This window comes from Caloenas nicobarica, chromosome 11 (assembly GCF_036013445.1).
Source record: "Caloenas nicobarica isolate bCalNic1 chromosome 11, bCalNic1.hap1, whole genome shotgun sequence".
Classification (NCBI taxonomy): Eukaryota; Metazoa; Chordata; class Aves; order Columbiformes; family Columbidae; genus Caloenas; species Caloenas nicobarica.
In genome coordinates this window covers 15,486,490-15,503,496 of record NC_088255.1, presented here as the reverse complement: position 1 = coordinate 15,503,496, position 17,007 = coordinate 15,486,490, and the positions used below count along the sequence as shown (strand labels likewise).

The 17,007-nt window shown below is 42.0% G+C and overlaps 1 long non-coding RNA gene across 1 annotated transcript; it reads right to left on the bottom strand.

The window, feature by feature from the left end:
- Positions 1-6,699: 6,699 nt before the first annotated feature.
- On the bottom strand, positions 6,700-13,758 carry LOC135993072 (uncharacterized). Its single transcript, XR_010606816.1, has 3 exons — positions 13,622-13,758; positions 12,572-12,651; positions 6,700-9,547 (listed from the first exon to the last, which is right to left on the bottom strand). It is a non-coding gene; the product is annotated as an uncharacterized LOC135993072 (long non-coding RNA).
- Positions 13,759-17,007: the final 3,249 nt, after the last annotated feature.

Below are 17,007 nucleotides of genomic sequence, written 5' to 3'. Positions count from 1 at the left end.
CATTGAAACACAGGATGGCCATATAGGAGCAGCTGACTGGTTTGCCAGTTGTAGTTATGCTGGAAAACACAGAATGAACTGTCACCAGAGCTGCGAGACAAGGGATGTGGCTCCTGAGTGTGCAAAGAACCTGAGAATGGGCAATGCTGCAATTTCCATCTCTCCCAGCTAGGGCATTTCCTCTCTGCCATGACCATATGGGGTAGAATAGGCTTATTTTTCTAGCAAATACTCAGCTGATGTATTTCAGCTGCTTGTCACAATTTTTGCCTTTTGACTAGACCCCAATGACATTTTGGCTCTTGGCAATGGAAATTGGGATAGGTGCTATTTTATTTGTTTTAATAAGTAAAAGTACAGTAATTTCACTACAAAATGATAGCTCATCCCAGACTAAATTCTTGCTACTGTCACTCCTGGTTCAGGTTTGGCAGGTGGCTTGATACGTTGATAATATGCTGCATAATCTGACAAGGAGCTTTATCAATCAAACAAGCCCTACTGTTCAGCTCAACAGGAAAGTTCAATCACTCTTCTCTAGTGGAATCAGTATACACATAACACTTTCATCCCAATATAATGTTGGACTGCAGATTTGGATCTGCTCTCACTGCTCCAGGGCTATTTATACCTTTGTACCTTGAGGGTTTACTAATTAGCAGCCTTCTTCCACACCCTTTGATATCATTAAAGTAATCTCAGTGTAAGCAACTACTTTCTGATGATATCTCTGAGGGAGTGGAGAACAGCTGTAATAATTTGGAATACGATAATTTGAGCAGTTCTCCAAGAGCAGTGACTGAAAGATGGCAATAGTTTTGCCTACACAAGCAAAGCCAGCAAAGCACCTTGGCTTCTTCAGGATGGCTGTGGCCAACAGGACACAAGATGTTTACTCTCAGTCCAGAATTGACAGATAGCAGGGGTTTAGTATGGATTTTTTTCTAGTCACCATAAACATCACTTTATTAGGTAAGCACCTTTCAATTGTTTGGGGTTGTTTTGTTGTTGTTTGTTGTTGTTGTTGTTTGTTGTTGTTGTTCCCTCTCTTGCCCACTCCTCGTTTGCCTTGTCTTGTTCTGCATGTGCGGTCTTTCATAGTCAAAGACCTTCAGCATATTAGGGGCAAAGTAACAAGAAAACCAGGACCTGAAAATGAGGGCTTTGTGAGGACTTAGAGAAAGCAGCTGAGAGCTCAGTACTCCCTACCTGGAATTACTCAGTTTTTCCCACACTTTGCAAACCCTCTGGCTCCCAGTTTCTCACACAGGAGAGCTGGGATAACTTGTTTGTAAGACGAATTTTACACTACTAACATCGCATCTCAGGTAGTTTCTAATAACATGGTGGGTGAGGTTTATTTAAATCATAATTGCTTGCATTTTTTTTTCCACATTACTCGCTTCGCTGCTCCACAACACGAGGCAATTTCAAGGCCTGTCATTAACTTAGCAAGTCATTCCGCAAAGTTCAAAACTGAAGATGGGAAAAGGTTTTCTCTATGCTAAAAATGCACTTCAGACCAGAGTGACTCTGATGCGATCCGATGGCAGCTCCTACTCGAAAGATGAGCCCTCATAGGAAAACATGTGGTTTCCAACAGCCACTTTGATACCTGCCATTAATTGCCTGCTCTTGCTTGCACGATCCTACAGCAGCCTCCTGCCCTTTGCTCCTTTTTGTTCTCATTCCTGTTTGAGCACTTCCTTTTGTTGTCAGTCTTTCTCCCCTTCAGGACCGTTTTAGAGAGATAATAAAATCCTTGTGCAGATAGAAAGAACCAGATACAAATGGCTATGTGAGTGTGTTTATGTTTATAGCATGAAGCCAGAGAACAGGCTGTCCTGGGTTCTGTTTTCTAACTACAGCATAAATCCATCAGTGAATATGTTACAACCCCAGAGAAGAAAGCGGAACTATACCGGCAGACATGGCAGGACATCCACCGGAGCCACATCTTGGAGGACTCCCTATCTCTTAATTCTCCAAAAGTGTGAAAGATGGAGGCTTTCACCCTGAATTAAATGAGCTGTCACTTCAATTTGTTGATGGGGACTGCAGAAAAGAAGCAGGGAGCCAACATGAGATGAAGAGCATTAAATACCTGGTTACACGCTTGAGGTTTTCCTCGGTCAAGGAAGCACTGGGGCACCTCAGAGCAGTGTCCTGGGCCACATGCTGTGCTTGCTGCTCCTCCACTGGCCACACAGTCAGCATCACCAAGCATCCATCATCTGGTCTCCCATCCTTCAAGTAATTATTCATTGAGTAATATCATCCCCTCTCAACCACTGAGGGAGAAGCATTAATTAGTGAACACAGAGCAAACTTCCCTTTGCGAGGCTTTATGCACAGTGCATTTACTGAACTACAGCCCCGTCTTGGGATGCTAACAATTTCCTTCACCAGATAGTCTCTGAAGGGAAAACTGGCACAGGTGGCTTCTCATAGCAAAGGAAAAGGCATAATAAAATTATTTTTTTCTGTTTTCCTTTAAATGTTTCGCGTGCAGAGCCATGCTAAGTGCAAACCAGATGACAAGCTAAGAGGATCATTTTGGCTGACGCAGGAGTCCATTCCTGTTCTGGTGAAAACTGATGACAGCAACATGTGCAAGAGAGCCTGGCTGAACTGAAGCCTGAATGTGAGATGTTCACATCTTAATAGACTTTGAGATAAATGGCCTTTTCTTGTCTTCCATATGGTTTTGCTTTCCATATAATAAGTGAATCATAACATTGGCTGAAGGAGAGGAGCTGCCGGACTGCACTGAGCTAGAAGAGGAGAGGAGAATTTGGAAGGCAGAGGGACCATCTCTGGAGAAGTCATGGTGCTGATGGAGAATGACAAGATGAAAATGATGCAAGAAGTAATGAGTAGCACAGCAGGCTGAAGAGGGCCTGCCCAGCAGGTAGCATGAAAGACAGGTAATCTGGCTGAGAAGTGACCATCACCCTGGCATTCTTCGTTTTTTTAACTGGGCTGGCACTTTAAGCATGTAGCTGGTTTGAGGTCTTGGAGGAATACCTAGCCACCATCAACATCAGGGGGAGTTTTGCTGAGGATGTCACTGGGCCTGTGTTCTCAGTGATGGTCTTGAGAAGAGGTAGAAGTAAAACTTGAACAGTCTCTACTCCTGCATTATGCTTACACTGCTGAGACCGCATGCACAGAATAAATTAGGAGCTACAAACACAATCTTTCACCCTAGCAGTATTTATACCTTAACGTATTAATTGTCAAGGTTAAAATTATTTGAAATATATATTTAAAGCCAAAGCAAATGCACTCAATGAGAGGGCAAATCCACACTTCAAGTAGTATTTGGTTTTATAAACCAATTTAGTCCAGGTCTATTAAGAGCTTTTCTTGGTCAAAGAGTGAGAGTATTTTCTCTGCTATAATCATATCAGCCTGTATTCTGGGTTAATGGAGATGAATATTACTGCCAGATTTTGTTCTTTGCCTGCATGTAATCTAATGCCAGATGGTTCTGAATGGGTATTAAATCCCCCCATTTGCATGACCTCCCCAAGGTTTTTACCATTAGAATCTTAACATAATTGAAGGAAAGCTTTCCCAAAACCTGATCATAAATCTCCTAATGAGGGACTGAAGTCACAAAGAAAATCCTCTTGTTAATTCCTGTTTGGTGTTTTTCCCCCTTTATGACAAATAAGCAAGAATTCACAGTAACAAAGATGTTTCTAAACCATTTCAGTGGAAAACACACTAAAAATGAGCATTCAGGTTAACAGTTCAGGTTCCCAGCAGGGTCTGGGGATGGAGTAACTGATCAGCCATTTCCAGTTTCTAATACAAGGCCCAGCAATGTCACCGTCTCTCAGGGCAAGTAGAAGTTACTCTGTCAGTGACTGTTTTATTCACAGTGTAACATAGCACGTAGCATCAGAATAAATACGATTCTGTGTCATTAGAGTGGCTGAAATGGGACCTGTGTGAAAGCACAAGGATTTACACGAATACCGTCTTTACACTAATGGGAATATAAGCAATAGCAGCTAAATTCCCAAAGATTTTCCTAAGAATTTTATGCCCCTCATTTGTACAGAGTGGAAGATACATTTTAATGATTTTATGTTTGGTTTTCTAGTTGCTGTTTACTGCATTGCAGCATGTCGTACTTGCTGCCTGTTACTTAAGCATGTAAGACAAAATTGTTCATAGCCCCATGGGTTTTCTGCACTTCTCATTATGGGGTTATCCAAAACCAACCTAAGTATTTCTGCAGCTAAATCACATGTTGTGACAATAGAGAGGGGTGAAAAATCATCAGAATAGAGTAAAAAAGTTTTACTAATTTTGTGGTGTCCAAACTGTTCAGAAAACTTGTTTTTTCGGAGGTCTTTACATTGTGCATGCAAAACTCAACTCTCATTAACATCTTTTGCAACTGGGAATATTCAATGTCTGCACAAACCAATCCTTGGCCCAAACCACAGAAGTAGTCATTTTGAGAGAGCTTAGTTTGGATAACTGAGGAAACTGAATCCAGTTCATCAGGACAGCATTCAGATGCATGAGACCTTCATCCTGGGACCATTCTGCCTTGCCCTGAAGTCCCAGACTTACCTCCTATCACAGAAGAAGAGGAATTTGACAGATAACAGCCTTCTTCCAGGATTTGGCACTACAGCAGAGCCACCCAGGGTAGCAGGAGACCTCTATAAATAAATAAATAATAAACTAAAAGACAAAGCCTGCCTCAACACCCAGCAGTACCCAGTCACGTCACCAAGGGTTACATCATTGCACAGCATGTAATTTCCCCAAATCAGAGGCAATTTCTCCCACTTAGCATCACACAGACACTATGTGTGGTGGCATCTGCCCTGTATGCTGGCAGAGATGCAGGAGGTCTCTGGAAAGGTTAGGGAGAGACAGAGACCCTTTGCCAGAACTCATAGTTGAACCAGGAGCACTAAGCTCCAACCAGGCAATGGAGAAAACAATATCCTGATAGGCAACAGGTTAATTCATTGATTTTGTAAATACAAGTCTGCCCCTTCTTACCTGCACCCTCAAACATCTTGCTCTCACCCCAACCCCACATTTTATCCAGCCTCATCTTCTTCACTGTAATTCTATCCCCTATCGCTTATTTACTGTTTATGTCCTTGTGAGCCTCCACACCTTACCTCCAATCATCTCTCCTGTTTGCTGCTCTCTTCATTCCTCTCCATGCATTCCTTATCAGCCTCATTAGCAGCTCATTAGCTCCCAGCCTTTCCTTGACTCCCTTCTCCCTAACCCTCCCACTCCTCATTTTCCCTCTGCCCACTGACTTACTTGTACATCTCTGCTGACTGCAACTCGATGCAGTCATCCCCACCTCAGGTTGTCATCTGACCTGGAAGAGGTATCTGGGCAGGTAAATCATTTGTTTATGTGGTGGCATACTGGCAAAGACTTAGGGCCAAAGCCTTTTTGGAAATTGGATGAGATCAGAACGGGGATGGAGCACCAACAAACTCAGCAACAGATAGTGGTACTTGCCCCCATCACCATTTAGTGTCATTTTCCTTTCTAGCACTCTGGCCGTGTGACAGCAGCAGTGTGAGCTGCTCAGGACCAGCACGGAAAAGGTAAACCTGGGTATGGAAGAAACTACTGACACTGTGCAGAGTTTTTCATCCTCCAGCCAGTGAAATCCTGCCCTGAGTGTAGTGTTTTATAGCTGCATGCAAGTTATTTGTTATCCCAGGCCAAAAAAAAAAAAAAAAAAAAAAAGTTGATGGTTTCTGTCCATTCCTTAGATGCCACACTTAAAATAAATAAAGGAGCAATGCTGCCACCAGCCCTCACCAGAGAGGGATCTGATGAGGTAGGGAGGACAGGCTCCTCTTTCTGGGTAAACTGATGCTGGGTTGGGGTATGGGTTGTGGGGCCCGGGATGCTCTGTCTCTGGGGATCCGGAGTATTTCTGGCACGTCAGCCTGGCACCTCCACCGCGCCGAGCGCAAGGAGGGGGGCAGCGGGGGCGAGCAGGAATTGCTCCGCAGCACTTTCAAGACAAAGCGATTTTACTAAAAAAGGAACTTGTAGCACTTCAGCCCGTCGAGGGTTGCAGAGGCTGCGCCGGCTCTGTCTGCATCCCTGGTGCCCGGGAGGAGGAGGAGGCAGCAGCAGGAAGAAAATGGCAACAGGCACCCTGCTGTGGCTCAGCAGTTCTGGGTGGGCTTGGGACCAGCTGCAAGCAGCCCTGGGGGTGTCAGGCAGCCCACAGCAGGGCCTGGAGAAGCAAACATGAGGCTAAACCTGGGGTTCGGTGGCTGGTTCCGCTGAGGAGTAGCAGGTGACTGCGATAAATCACATCCTGTGCTGTGTTCCACTTCCCCCTCCCGCTGCCTATGGACACTGTACATTCTTTGGGGTATGAACCCTCTCTTGCTGTGTCTGTGACCCATCCATGCCACGGGACCCTGCACTCCACAGGGACCCCCTGCCACATGGGTACCTCTGTGGGTAACAGCACTCTCAAAAATAAAGTTCTGGCTACATGGAAAATATTAGCAAATTATAACATTTCCCTTTATAGCTGTACTGCAGACGGCATTCCCAGATTGCGGCAGAGCATGCTTGCTTTTTCTTTCCGTCCCTCAGTGCAATTTGACAAGTATTGTGGTTTTTTCTTCATAATAGGCACGTTTATTTTATGTCACTGAGAACTGGCAAGGACAGAGAGGCTTTTAAATTGCAGTAATCTGAATTCTAGAAATAACAAGCTACAAAGGTCCATGATTAAACATGGAGTGCACGATATCTGCAAAAACAACTACTCTGTGTTCTTTAAAAGATCATTTGCATAATAGTGACATAACCTGAGTACCCAGTCATGGTCCAATTTAATCAGCAAATGTTCCTCTGGAGCAGAACCACCTAACTTAGGAAAAAACCCCAAAACTACAGTCACCACCAGTAGGAGAAATTAATGCATTCCATCGAGACAAAGATTAATTATTATGAACCACTGCAAAAATACATTTGCCCCAAGTGGGAGTACATGCTCTTCTATTCATCAAGTTGCTTTCAAATAATCATTAAGCATCTTAAGACAGAAGACAGTTTTGTTCACCCAAAATAAACACTACTAAAAGTTACAAAACGAGGACCACCTTTTTTTTAATGTCTGGAGCAATTTGATCAAGAGTAGTTGCCTGAAAGCTGGACAGGCAGAACATCTGCTACAGGAAATGTATATAGGTGCAGGGGACTCTGCTAATTCCAGTATAATTTTTCACGTCAGAGTTTTCCTGTCAGTGTTGATTTTTCCATATCATTTTTAGTTCACTAAATTAAATTTATATTTGCTACTAATTTTGTCTTGTTTAAGGCCTCAGCTGTAGTCTCAATGGGTCATAAAGCAGATTTAAAGCCAAAAGTCACCTCTGTTCCATGTTTTGGGGAAAAATGAACCCAGTGGTTTCAGGAAGGGCACGAGTATGTCTTAGTAAGGTCTCTCTTTGCACAGGGGTTCTCCTATTAAAAAATGCCTCAGATAATATTTTTGTTTTGGTGGGACAAGTACTGAAACACCCTGGTTTATTAACAGTAAGCTTGGCTCTTGGTCACCACCAGTTACTTATATTTGATTTTTTGTTTGTCTCTGGGTAGTCCCTGGTACACATGTCCTGGTATCAATGTTCTGGTAAAGCATTGCTTTGGGTAAGTCAACGTGCAAGGAAAAGAACTTAGTCAAAATAAAATGACTTTATCATGTACAAGGAAAAAAGAAAAAGTGCAAAATTAAAGGACAGCGGGAAACAATTATGTTACCAACTGGAGAATATTATTTTTTTATTAAATTCCTGCACACAGAAAGTTTCTCCTGTGAAACATTCCCTAAGCCATTACTCTGTATTCATGGCTCAGCACTCCTGGTGGGACAGAAATGAGAAACTTCTTCCCATTTGCTTTGCAGGACCAGGGTGAGGTGCAGAACAGGCAAATACCATTATTTAATCAGCAGAACCCCAGATGTTGTTGAGGTGGACTTCACAGCCACCTTTATCTGGGAGACTGAAATGGCCTTCTAGTTACAACACTTTCAGCAGCCTTCCTTTTCTCCAGTATTAAAGACTCTTATAGTTTAAGGCTCAGTCCTCATCCCGTCCAAGCAGTGCTGATAGGCGGTGCTTCCACTGTCATTTTTTCCATTACAAAATAATGTTCAGCCCGAATGTACTTTGACACCAATAAATCAGGGCAGCTCTTCTAGTCGTACCCAAGACTGAACTATGCCTTTTTTTTTTTTAAGCTTATAAAATTTGGTGACTTTTCAAAGAAAACTTTTTTTTTTTTTTAAGTGGCACAGTCCAGCACTCCATGTTCCTGGCAGCAGCTCAGATGTACTTTGAGAAATGCATCTCTTGTGGCAGTTCTGACCCAAATGAAATCAAGAAGCCTTGGAAATCTCACAGGAGATGGATTTTTGTGAGTTTTCCAATTTAAACAGGTGGAGATAAACCAAGATAAGTGTCTGAGACAGATCTGCAACATGTGGAAGGTTCATCTATAACTAAAAATGTCTGTCTTTATGGCCTTACCCTTTTATTGAGATATGCCTACAGACACTTGATTAACAGTGGAGGGAGTTATGTAAATGAACGAGTGAGGAAAATAGATGCAGTACAAAGAAGCCTTCATTTGTAACTCTAACAAATGCTGGCTTTCCAAAGGAGAGATTATTTTAATTGGCCAGCTAGTGCTTCAGGGTGGGTTTGGAATGACAGGGAGATGATCTTCAAAAGCCCAGCAATTCAGATGCTTTTCCCAGGCAGTTTCTGTTACTTAGATATTTCAAATGTATTGCCTCAAATCAGCTCTTAAGTTGTTCTACAATATTGAAATGGCAAAACCAGAAATAGACATCATCTTAATCTTCAGAACAACTTCCTCAAGTCACACCACAGTTTATTTTATGACTCCAATATACTCTGTATTTCTTTTACTCCATTTCTTCGTTACCACCTCAACATTAGCAAGTGTTGCCAAGTAACGTTCTACAGGCCCCTGTAATTTTGCTACATGGGTGCACTACAACCACATGTTAATACTTCACAAAGGCAGTAACTATCAGCAATAACCACTATATTACTTTAAGGGAAACCACGGTATTTTCTTATTATGGCTGTATATGCTTCTGAATTGTGCCAGTTACCAACGTAATTCACCGTTGCTGGAGGGTGAGATGAATAAATTCCCTGGTGGATTTACAGAAGTATTGATTCTTCCCTCATGTAATGGATGCGTGCAATGAGTTTAGCTCAGACGTATTTCTCTTGCATATTATTATAATCAGCGAGTGCATCGGTTCAGGCTGCCACTGGCTGAATACTTGCTGTGGTCATTATGTGTTCATCATGGTGGCTGTACTGGTGATACTGGGAGGGCACCCGGCAGTACTGGGAGGGCACCTGCTGAATCAGGATCATGGATGATGTCAAGACGCCACCACGCAGAGTGGCTGGACAGAGGGTGATCCTGGGAGGTTTGGTCCCTCATGATTCAGTCATGGGTCAGCCTCCTGGGTGTAGACAGAAAAGAGGTCAGTAAGGGCAAGAAGTCCTGAAGAAGGTCACCTACAGAAACTTGATATCCTAGAAGGTTCAACAGCAATAGAAAGCCCCTTACCTGAAGATAGGTGGCATGAAAAGTCATACACCAAGAAATATTTTAGCTTAACTCCCACCTGAAATGACTCACTAGTCTTAACTAGCAAGGACAGAATGAAAATCCACATCTCAAACAAGAGGTGATGATGATGATGATAGAAAGGGATAAAGCAAGATGCTTATGAGGTGGGTCCCAAAATACACAGAGTTCAGAGGAAGTTTTCTCCCCACATGAGATTTGAGAAGTCAGACCTACAATTACTGAGGAAAAAAAGCATCGTTTTTCATCCTTTTCATTCTGTGGTAAAAGAAATTAAAGAAAAAACAAATACCTTTAATAATTTCAAAATGTTGCACTTTGTCATCAATCTCAATTTGGCATAATGAGCCTTGCAGGAAGTTCAAAAACTGCAGTGGGATGAAAATGGGCTTCAGGGATGCTGGGCATTACAGAAACATAGTTCAAATTGTGCTGGATAACGTCTGCCCCAGCCTTAACGATATTTTACTATTAAGCCTGTCCTAAAGTGGAGACCACATGTGTGAGTGAGCACATGTACATTTATACATACAAATGCATATAGAGAGAGTATATGTGTGTGCATGCTCCTGTATGAATGTTCATACACATGCACAAATGTATCTGGACTGCAAGGGCAACAGAGTCCTTCAATATCTAAATAGAAGTTTCATTTAATATATAGTGTTTTTCCTGTTTGGCTTGGTTGAAGGCCTAGTATTTTCACATTTCATTATACAGATTGCACCCAAGGCCAGGTTGGACGGAGCTTTGAGCAACCTGGTCTAGTGGAAGACGTTCCTGTCCATGGCAGGGGGGTTGGAACTAAATGATCTCTAAGGTCCCTTCCAACCCGAACCATTCCATGATTCTGTTATACAGTTTCCTCTCTCTCAAGGAACAGACTGGTTTGCCACATTCAATGAAGTAATGAAACATAGAATAAATCTTTCTAGTGGAATAACTACATGACACTAAACCCATATTTTACCTTATCCTCATCATGTACTTCAGCTTCTTTAAATGTATCCTTGTAGCAACCAAACTAACTATAAATTAGTCATTAGGATATTACAGCTTAATTGTGTTTCAGAAAGTTGTTAAGGGTTTCTTGCCTAGGTCACTCCTGAGGAAATCTGAAAACTCTGGTGTGATTTATAAATATCGCTATATTACTAGAGTATAAAAGGCAATGGGGAATACAAGCACATAAACCTCTGTTTAATTCTGTGCCAATAAAAATTTCATTTCTTATAGCAAAATAAACATGTAAATCAATGTTTAATGATTCTGTTGTTTTATTATGTAACTCATGATTTGCCTTTAAACATCCAAGCGAACTGAAATCTGGGACCCTGCTCATTTTTCTTGAAACATAATTAGTTAGCAATTAGACATATTCTGCAGAGGTTTCTTTCTTGAATGGCATTCATTATGCAACGTAAGAGAAGAAAGTCCAGGAACAAAAGACCTGGGTTCTCCTTTCCCCCATGTACAAATACATTAGCCCTATTATTATCCAATTTTTCAAAGTAGACATATTTTTTCCTGAAATTTACTCAACTAAGGGATAGTTATTTTCCTAAAATTACTATACTGTCAGTGTTCAATTTCAGAGATGCTATAACCTTGAGACTTGTTGTAGAAGTCACATGGACACACAACTTCTCTTCCCCATCGTGTAGCCTATCCTCATATTTGGGAAACAGTTCCATCAGTATTAATCCCTTTTAGCTAGTGGAATGACAAATGGCCAATAGCGAGAAGAAGGGTTAAAAGAGTTAAAACTTCGGCCATTTTTACCAAACCACAAGCTCATCACAACTCCAGACTTTTATGAATCACCTGCTGAAGTTCCAGCTGTCTTTTAAGAAACTGAAGTCCATGGGACTTGCACAAGCAGGAACATGGTGACATTTTGCAGGATCTGGCCATTGCTGTCTGTAAGCACCACGTCCTGCTGGCTATTGCAATACTGTGCAATGAAAATATCCCTCATACTGGTGAATTAATAACCCTATAAGCTCATATCACTTCTAATTTATCATATGTGGACAAACATTAGTTTCTCAGAAATATTGCACACATTTCTTGATCACTGGGAGGGAATAATCCCCAAGCTCAACTAGGTTTTTTCTTGGACATATTGGTTGACCTTAGGTGAGTCACTTAATCTTGCTTTCTCTGTCTGTTTTGCTGTCTATAAAAGTAGGATAATATTGGCTCACATCACCTGCTGAAGAAGGCAATATTCAACACAAATAGCTGATATGAGATTAATGTTTCTAAAGTTGCTGAAAAATGCTGTCAGTCCAAAGTGTATGCTACTATAATTATGGTATACAATAGCAATCAGACAGTGAGGCATATGTTCTTGTGCCAGCCTTTATCTCTGCTACCTGACTTCACACGTACATGTCCAATGGAAAAGGAATTTGAAAATTGAAGCGTCCTTGAAACTAGACTAGAAACTTTCAATCAATGGGGAAAGTCCATCAACACCTGTTTGGGGCTACTACCAGTTTCTTCAAGTTGGCTCTGTTAGATTTTGTTGCTTCATGTGCCAAACTCAACCATTCTGGCTGGTAAAGGGTAAAGGAACAGCTTTGAGAAAAGGACCATGATAGGTCAGGGTGCACGGGGGTTTGAAGAGACCCTTCAGGGTTTTGACTCATGATGTCTGCTAAAGCCATGTGGTAGAGCAAGAAGTGACAACAATCCTGCCATATCCACACACCCATCATCCCGTGCCTGACAAGGGGACCCAATGACCTGCGCTACAGCCTGCTTGCCAATGAATTAAGAGACATAATTATTCTGGCTGGCTGGAAATTCCTGGAAAAAGGGTGACTGTCCCATCTTCGTTCCATCTTCAGAGGAAATAATAATCTGATTTTCAGATGCGAGTACTACATACCTCATGTCAAAGCCTTGCACAAAGCTTAATGGGGTATCTTCTGCCACAGAGCAGTAGGAGCGAAGAGCTTTTCAGTATTCCTAAGGGAGAAGTAAAATGTTTTTCTTTTAAACTATGAAGTCATCACAAAGGGCTGAAGTTTTAGAATGAAATATACCTGCTGCCTTGAATACCCTCCCTCTGTCTTCTGTGTCTTTTTAACCTTAATATTCTTCCACCTGGAAAATGCCCTGCACATTTTAGGTACTGCCAGGAACAAGCAACAGCCTATGTGCTGTTCAGTCACAGCTGGTCCAAGACATTTCTGAAAAACAAGGCACTTTGTTCTCACTGTTGGGCACCAAGTGGAACAGTGGGTGCAGCAGGCATTTCTTCTTTTTTCCCAACCCCACATTTCCCCAGGGAATTGCTCCAGGTTTCTTAGCATCCACCCAAGCAATGTCATGGTGCAGCTGTGCCGTGTTATACCGACCGAACATGTGTCCCCACAGCCCTCCAGGTTTGTACACCTTTGAGTAGAGGACAGCATTACATGGCTGCTTTCACTAAAGCATAAGTCAATTTAATTGCATGCTATTTTAATATGTATACGAAAAAGCATGGGCTGTTAGCTTTTTATAACATGAACAAGGAAAAGAAAAAAAGAAAAAGAAAAAAAAAAAAAGAAACAAGAGCCTAGAGATAAAAACCCCCAAAGTTCCAGAAAAAGTCAACTCCAAGAAATGCGGTGGGTGTAAAAACCACAAAATTAAGCTTTACATTCATATACAACATCTATGTTTGTTCAGAACAATGCTCAATGGTGAGAGCCGAGAACCCCGTGAGTGCTGCCTCCCACTGCGGACATGCCTCCCATTCCCAGGGCTGGGCAGGAGCCACCTCTTCCCATGGGTGTCCCTTCCCACAGACATCCCCACAAAGCCACTGTCTGCTCTGCGTAGCACCAAGAGGAGTTTCTCTTCCTCTTTGGAAAGCCCTTTCCAGCAGGGTGGAAATGCTCCTGGCTCCAGCAGCTGGGGGTGCATCTCTAGGCCACGTGTGAACAGGTACCTGATGAAGTCGTTGGATATGGTGCTGCCTTCTGCACCGCAGAAATCCGTGGAGAGCTGTGGAAGACACTGCCTTGCTCCAGGATCTAGTCAAGCATTGAAGTTGGATCATTAGCCTCAGCCCAGAGTGCACAGGATTCACCCAACACCAGGGGTGAGACAACAGTTTAATCCTTGTTTCCCCATAATAAATAAGGAGAGGAGGGAAAATGTTATCTACCTTGGTAATATCTGCGTAATACTATTAATTATATACCAACTGAAATTTGGCTTAATTTCCAGATTAAAAAGTAAATCAAATGAGACGTTTTTCAGCAAACTCTTCTCCAAAATGTAACCAACATTACTATTTTTTTTCTGAGCAAATAGACTCTTTTGACAAACTTAAGGAACATAATACAAAATCTATTTAGCATGAACTTCCTCAGCTCTGTAACATCTCTGTAGCAGCTGAAGGTATCACAGAGGTTATAACGCACAGAGTGCTTTAGGGGGGAGAAATTGCTTTTCAACAGGCTGTGTTTTAATAAATACAGTCAAGGCAGTAGAAACTATTTTAAAAAAAGGCTATACAAATATTCAGTTTTATGCAATTGGTGTAAGACCTCACTGAATCAGTGAGTGAAAATGAAAATTATTATTTAAACCTACTTTTTCTATGTCCTATGCTGTTTTGGAAGCTAATCTGGATGCTATTACATCTTGCAGAGATGAAAACTATGTATTGGGACTTTAAGTCTTCAGTCCTTTCAGAAGGCATTATAAAATACGCTTGCACCGTGATATTTGCGAAAACTAAACACTTGCCCACCTTCATGACTTTCTCAGACTGCATGTCAAGTGTGCTCAGATCTTTCAACTGAGATTCAAGCAAGTTAGAAGGAACTACTGAATTGCTGGCAACATGAGCTAGTGTTGAACTAGCATGAACTTCATGCAAATTCTCACATTTGCCAGAATTGCTGGTTGGGGTGAACTTGTCGTAACAGGCTTGTCGGAGACCTGCCAGGGGAGTCTCTCTGGCAGGCTGTGAGCTGCAGCTGGAGCTGCCTTTTCTTGAGTTTGCTCTGAAGTTAGGACACGCTTGCACAGCTCAGCTGTAAACTTTCAGCTGGCGAGGGGACAGAGAGGAACCCAACAGCCTCGAAGCAGCTGAATGTCAGGATAATCTCAGAGCAAAGTCAAACCTTTGGTGAAACCACAAAAGCGAAAAGTTTATTGAGGCCCAGACTGGGTCCAAACCCGTTTCATCTGGGCTGAGGAAGCTGTGGGCTCAGGAGAGATGAAAGCACAGAGTTTGCTCATTTTAATGACTGTCTGGGCTGCATGTAGCCAGAAAGACATCTCCACCCCTGGATGAGAAGACCCACGACCTCCTTGGAGCCACACATGTGGAGCTCAGCTCCCACCAAACTGCAGCTCAGTCCATCCCGCCATCGCTACCTACCTGACCACCAGTAAAGCAAGTTTTACGGGGAGAAATGACACCCTAAACTCTTTAAAAAACAAAGAAAAGCCCAACCGGACAAGATTCATCAACTACACAACTGCGTCCAACAAAGCACATTGCAGTCCTCACAAACTTTGTCTCAGCAAAGGCAATATTTGGGTTTGTCTCATTTTCAGCTTTCACAAGCAAAGAAGCTGCTGTTTTTCCCTTAAGAAAGCTCTGCCCAGTTCAGAGTCAGGAAGATTTCCCTGATATTTCGCCAAGAGCTGGATAACAAATGGCCAATGAAGCAAATAACAAGATCAGGCCAGAAAGAAGAGCGGAAATATTTAAAAGGAGAAAAGGAACGAATAAGTCTTCAGAGAATATGAGCTACAGAGAACGCGCTGAGTCTGTGTCTGGTACATTTTGCCTTATTTCCAGTAATTCATGCCCTGTTTGTTTTCTAGAAACAGATAGATCAAACATCTACCAAAAAAATGCAACAGCAGAGCCATTTCAGCCAATGAAAAAGTGGATCCCAGATGAGTGGGGAGAAAAAGACAAGATTTCTAAGTTTTAACAGTGAAAATAGGTTGTCACTGGGCCACCACACAGGATTTTCCCTTTTTAACTTGGGCTGAAAAAAGCAAATAGGATTATTTCTTCTGTCCCTGACATCTCTATCCAGAGGATTCCCTCCACCACCACCACTCTGCAATGGATGGTCCACAGACCTCAGCCAGCACCTTTGGGTCAAGGTCTGTATTTTCCTTAGAAGATGAACAATGTTTAGAAAATCTAGTAGGAAAGGGAAAAAAAGACACAGTCGGGACAAATGAAGAGAGAGAGAAAATAACAAAAAAACACCCCCATACTGTGTAAAATATGCATATAATTGACATAATAATGCTCATGTACAGCAACATCATGAATGAGCAGTAGCTGCTTATTACCAGCGTCTTCCTAGGACCATTTCCCACATCTGTGTTTTCCATTAAGACCGAGTAAGAATCTTCAGGGCAGACACTGTTCTGTGTGTGTCTACCCAGTGACTGTGAAAATCAAAACTGTCTGTTGCACAAACATTAGGAAATAATTCTCTAGATAAGCTGTGCATGTATTCCCAAGTAAAATATGCAGGTAGACCAGTCTGCACACACGAAACACTCAATTTGTATGTGCGAAATAGGAGCTCAAGGCAGCTCAATACTTCAGAGGAGACCAAGCTCTGACCTGGCAACACTAATCCATTGGAACTGTCGCTGACAAATGACAGCATAACAACAGCCACCCAAGAAAATCCACGTCTTAATTTCTGCTTGAGCTGGTTTTACCAGCCTTCCTCAAATCCTTCATCCATGAATCTTATTCTGACCATCTAATGCATCATCCAGGGAAGCTCAGGTGTTATTAAGCCCTATAAACCACCACATTTTTGCCCCTTTCTGAAAAAAGTCACCTAGAAAGTTAAAACTTGTATCAGTATCAGAGAGTTATTTCCCTAATAAATTTTGCACACGACTGACATTTTTCTTGCATTTTTGGTACAAAGAAAAAGACTTAATTTCACACATACAAATTGAAACTTCAGGTCATAAATGCCAGCTGATTAGTAGTGGTATTCTTCTACAGCACAAGCTGACAGTAAAAAGTGGCAAAATTTCCAGCTGTTGCAAATAGACATTATAGCTTATCAAAGCAGCTCACCACTAGCTTAGCAGTTCTCTCTTTCTGTACAGTAATTTTTTTCTAGCTTAACATTATCAATATCAATTTTATGGGTGTGGTTCAGATGAAGAACATGTGCTGCTAGCTGGAAAATTGCATTTGGCCTCTGATTTTCCTCATCTCTTTTCAGGTTTTGTTTTCTCTTAAGTTTAAAGACACTTTCATTTCCTTTCTTTGGGAGGCTGAATCAAAAGCTGCTAAAATCGGTGAAAGTCTTTCCATTAATT